We start from the raw sequence: 5,471 nt of genomic DNA on the forward strand, positions 1-5,471 counted from the left end.
AATATTTTTAATACCTCATTTATTTTTAACGGTATTTAGTTTTCATCTTTATTTTTTTTGACTTATTTAACATATGTTCATAATTTGTTGATTTATTTTCGTATTTTTTTATTGTTTTAGTATGTTAATTTTATCTCATAAATTATTTGTATTTTTATGTTATTTATTGTTTTTATATATTTTCATGGAAATTGATCATTTATGTTGCTATTTTTGGTTATACTTGTATGAAATATTATTGTGTGTACCATGTAATTTTATATTTTATGTTTATTATTTTCTATGTTTATTTGCACGACATGTAAATGTATATATTATGTAGTGTATATTGTTATTTATTATTTGCTATGTTATATTCGCATGAAGTATTAATGTATGAATTATATAGTTTAGTATTGATATCTTGTAACATGTTAATACTATATCCTGATTGCATCATTGTTTTAAAAATATGTACCCAAAAATGTTTTAAAAAAAACGAGGCAATGTTTTTGTGTTTAGGGATTCTGGAAATAGTGCCCTAACATGCTGGGTTATGATTCTCTGTTTCTCTAAATACCTAAAATATCCTTCTAAATGAATTTTGTAAATTACGAGATGATTTTAGTTACGAGAGTTTAAGAATATTGTGTCCAATTGTGCTGGATGTGATGTTCATATTCTTTCGGGGCAAAGGAATCTCAATTTCCAACTCAAATTATTTCGGTTTTAAAAAAGGGATCCTTTTTTTTAAATTCTTTCAAACTTTTAACATTAAGACAGAAAACTATTCAATTTGGTACCAATTTTAGGCGTTGCGAGGGTACTAATCTTTCCTCGTACGTAACCGACTCCCGAATCTATTTTCTCACATTTTCGTAGACCAAAATGTTTTATACGATGATCCAATCACACCTTAAAAGGTTAATGGCGACTCCCGTTTTCGTTTTTCAAAAAGTCAAATGCCATTTTTTAAACACCTCAAATAAATTTGTTTCGACAAAGTGGATTTCTATTTTTTCTTTCAAATAGAAAAATGGTTTCGACATTCTTAACTGTGCCACACTTTCATCCTCATTCACATCTCATGTATTCTTATTCATCCAACGAGATTTACCACAAACATGACAAGTCTGTTGGTTTTTCCGATCACCCAATACAACATACTTCATTTAGGAAACTATGAATTATTTTTCGTACTTAAGGCCTAAATCTTTTATTAGTTTCTTCATATCTTTGCATGAATAAGATTTTTGCAAATGAAAACATATCTCTCAAAAACTCTAACAGCATTGTAAAAGAGTTTCCCGTCCACCCTCTCAAACATTTTAAGTGAAAAAAAGAATACAAAAGGACATTTTTGAATATTTTGATCACTGATAAAGTTCTTCATTCATTTCATTAAGTAACTTGTAGAACTTCACCGCTTCTCCATTTGGCCCTTCATCAAGTACACTTCTTCCCGTTTTGGTAAAAACATTTCCACCAAGATTACAATCATCGGATACAATAAAGTCAAGTGGAAACGATTGCAAACCATAACTGCGCATATTAAATGCATCCTGCAACATACATTCCATGTCATCTTCTCTAAAATACTGATGGTAAGCACTATGAGGATAGGCCGGATTAATTGTTGAAGAGGTTCTACAAGGTGTACACTTTCCATGAAAAATCCATGTTTTATACCCCAAAATAAAGCCATCAACAATTAGATGTTCATAGACAACTTCACGAAAATGCCAATTGATGTTGCCACACTTCTTACATGGGCAAAGAATCATATTCTCTTGGCTTGCATTTTGAAATGCAAAACTTAGAAACGTTTGTACACCATTTCAATAGTCATTGCTTACACTTGACAAATTCATCCAACTCTTATCCATTTCGTAGTTCTTGAAGTCTAAAGTTGACAATAAATTACACGGGTAAGTTGTTTATTTATAAGTATAATTAAGTTATGTAAGTTATGACATTTATGTTATGATATATCTTTATGTATCATGTAAGTTATGATCTGATATATATTTATATAAGTTATGTAAGTTATGTATGTTATGTGAATTATATAAGTTATGATATGATATATATTTATGTAAGTTATGTAAGTTATGACATTTATTATATGATATATATATTTATGTATTATGTAAGTTATGAAATTTGAACTTTAAACTATATACTTTTAGAAATTTATTTTTTATAGAATTATTTTATTCATGAAAAAAGAAATAAGAAAAAAATACTTGAGTTAGAATTTGGTAGATGAAACCCCATAAGCAAAATTAAAAAAATTCTCATACACTGTGGTGGGAAATGAGAATAAAAAATAAATAAACATTTCATTTAAAATCAAAGTGGTGGTCATATTGCATGTCTATGCCAGGCTGTGGATTACTGGAATCCCAAAAATAAATATTACCATATTCATTTAAATTTCATAATATTATATTATTTTATAAAAAAACAAATTGCTAGCTTTGTTTAATATTGTTTCAATAAAGAAAAGATAAATTGGCAGCCTTCCGATAAAGCTATTTGATTGCCTATTTTATGATTCTTCAAAACCATAAGCCCATCATTTTAAAGAGAAAAAAAAAATCTAAAACATAAGTTTTGTAGATTGATTGAATTTAAAAGAAAAAAAACTTTTGAAAATTAGTATTTTAAGATTTGTATTTAGATTTTTAAAATAATGTAAATTGAGTAATAAATTATTTAAAACTATAATATTCATAATTATTTTTAAAATATATGAATTTATTAGTAATGAATTTGAAATCCTTACTATTTATATAATAATTGAAATCTCATAATGGAGAATTAAAATTTTGTGCCAACACTTTAACAAAAACAATTAATTATGTGTCAACATTTTAATAAGATTAACTAAATAATCACATTATAAAAATGCATAATATATCAATTAAAAGCTTTTATTTTTTTTGGCTCTAATAAAGGGACGAAATTCAAATACACCATTCACTTTTTCACAGCTGTAAACAAGACAGGATGACCTCGACGGCATAGTTTTGAAACATCTAAATAAATAAATAAAATAGCTGTTCTATATCTATTAGTGTTAAGTGTATGAAATTAGAAGATTAAAGCAAAAAATGCATTAATAGAAGGGCAATAAAAAATAAAATAAAGAGGCCCTCAACCTTATCTTATTTTAAGTAGCATATTTGAATACATAAGGTACATCAAATAGAAATCATAATAATCCACGGAATTATTAGAGAAGTTGGTATAAGTGTCATAATCAAGTAAACCATTTCCATACGTTGCTGTTTTTTAGCTGATACTTTTTTTTTCCTTGGTTTGTCAAGAATTCAGAATTCAAATAAGAAAATTAAAAACAAAGAAAGAAAGGAAGTAGAGCTGTCTTACCTAAGATAATGTGGATTAAAGCTAAGCAAACTAGATGGCAAATCACTTGTGTGTTTTAAATCACTATCACAAACAAAAGAAAATTTCAAATCAAAGCTGTTACCACCAAGAAATAAAATCAATGAAATAAATAAAAGAAATACAGGACTAACGAATTATAAACGAAGTGGTCCTTCATATAGAAAAAAGAAAAACCTGAGATCGTGAGAAAAAAGAAAAGGATATTTTCATTTTCTCTCTCTAAAAATGATCTATTTTCTTAAATTTCAAAAAGAAGGATATTCAAAATCAGCATATTTACTTAATTTCCTCTTAAAACAACATATCAAGACAAAATTCTTGTTCACCTTGTAATAAAATAAACATAATTTTTGGGTAAAATTAATATTATGTTTTAATAACTTTAAATTTTTTTATTAATATGAATTAAAAATGTTTTTTATCCTTCAATTAAATAATATATATTTTTGTAATAACCATTCATGTGGATCAATTACGAGGCATGTTGTTTCTAAGCTAAAAGAAACAAAAATAGTAGCATGTGAGAAGGGAGACTTCAACTACCAAACAACCAAATGTGATTTCAATTTATTCTTGAAAGTCGGGAACAATAGCAAGTTGGGAGATAATTATGGTAGAAAAACAAAGGATAAGGATAAGGGCAACACATCCCCACATCTCCACTGCCTCCGTTTGGGTATAAACTACATATCTATGTTCCTAATATACATATCTCAACTCAATTCAACATTTAAATATGTTTTCAAAAAATTAATTTAAACCAAAACTTATATTATAGTATAAACTAGTATGATTGTTATTGAACAAAAGTCATAAGGAAAGGTTTAGGGCTTCTTTATATATATATATTTTTTTAAATAAAAAAGACTTAATGGAATAAGGTTAAATGATTTAAATAATATTGAAATGAAAATATAACCAAAGTCTCACTGCCCTCCAACAAGACAAGATTTGGGTGGTGAGATCAACATTAGACCAACTTCATCAAAATCAAGCAACATTAAATCATAGCCCACCAATTAATTACCAAAATTATGGTATATGCATATATCGACAGTTCCTACAAAATCTAATATCATATTTGATTGAGATGCTATTTTCTATCCAAATATATGAAGACATATTTTAATATAATAATTCAATTAAAAAAAAAACGAGGTTGCTGCCCAATATATGTGATAACCACAGCAACAAAGCAGTTGACTATTTTCCATTCCAAATACACAAAAAGTAACACTAATAATAACAAGACAAAATCAAATGAAACTTACAAGGCGAAGCAGCAGAGGGCTGCCGACGACAATGCAAAGGGCTGCTGATGGCGATTTGGGGGAAAAATATTTCGGGGATGGGGGAACTGATTTGAGGAAAAATTTTTGGGGAAAATGTTAGGGACTTAGGGGAAGGGGATTTGGGGAAAATAAAATGGGAAAAAAAAGAAAGGGATTTCGTGTACTGGGGATTTAGGGGAGGATTTAGGTTTAAAGTTTAGGGAAAAACAAACTGATTTGGGGGAAATGAATGATTTGGGGGATTTACGTTTAGGGGGGAAATTTTGGGATTTTGGGTATATGGGATTGGATAAAAGTGAGGAGAGCAAAACAATGCCGTTTCAATTAATACAAAATGACTTTTGTAGCATTTTTCACTAAACCACTAAAAACGACGCCATTTTGTATAAAGTAAAACGATTTTTTGCGGCATTTTTCATATTTCAGATCTTTTGCAGCGTTTTTCTCCTAGCTCCTCTAAAGCCCTATTGTGGCGTTTTTTCCCTAGCGCCGCTAATGCCACTAAAAATGCCGTTTTTTGTTTAAAGTAAAGTTATTTTTTGTGGCATTTTTTCTCATAAATGCCGCTAATGCCTTTGATACTAATAAATATTTAAAAATTCAACAAAATTTTAAAAAGTTAATTTCTTTAAAAAATATCTATGCCAACAATGGAATACAAATAGACTAGCACGTGAGTTGTCACATCAGTGTCGTCGAAGATTGAAAGTCAAATTGATCCAAAATTTTTGAGCATCTTATCCCCCTATTCTCCTAAGAGAACTAAGAAGCCCACGTTGCTAAAAT

The 5,471-nt window shown here is 28.3% G+C and overlaps 1 long non-coding RNA gene across 1 annotated transcript; it reads right to left on the bottom strand.

The window, feature by feature from the left end:
- Positions 1 to 212: 212 nt before the first annotated feature.
- LOC107932613 (uncharacterized) lies at positions 213 to 5,048 on the bottom strand. The gene is made up of 3 exons (XR_005906235.1): positions 4,665 to 5,048; positions 3,373 to 3,435; positions 213 to 1,541 (listed from the first exon to the last, which is right to left on the bottom strand). It is a non-coding gene; the product is annotated as an uncharacterized lncRNA (long non-coding RNA).
- Positions 5,049 to 5,471: the final 423 nt, after the last annotated feature.

This window comes from Gossypium hirsutum, chromosome A12 (genome assembly GCF_007990345.1).
Source record: "Gossypium hirsutum isolate 1008001.06 chromosome A12, Gossypium_hirsutum_v2.1, whole genome shotgun sequence".
Taxonomy (NCBI): domain Eukaryota; kingdom Viridiplantae; phylum Streptophyta; class Magnoliopsida; order Malvales; family Malvaceae; genus Gossypium; species Gossypium hirsutum.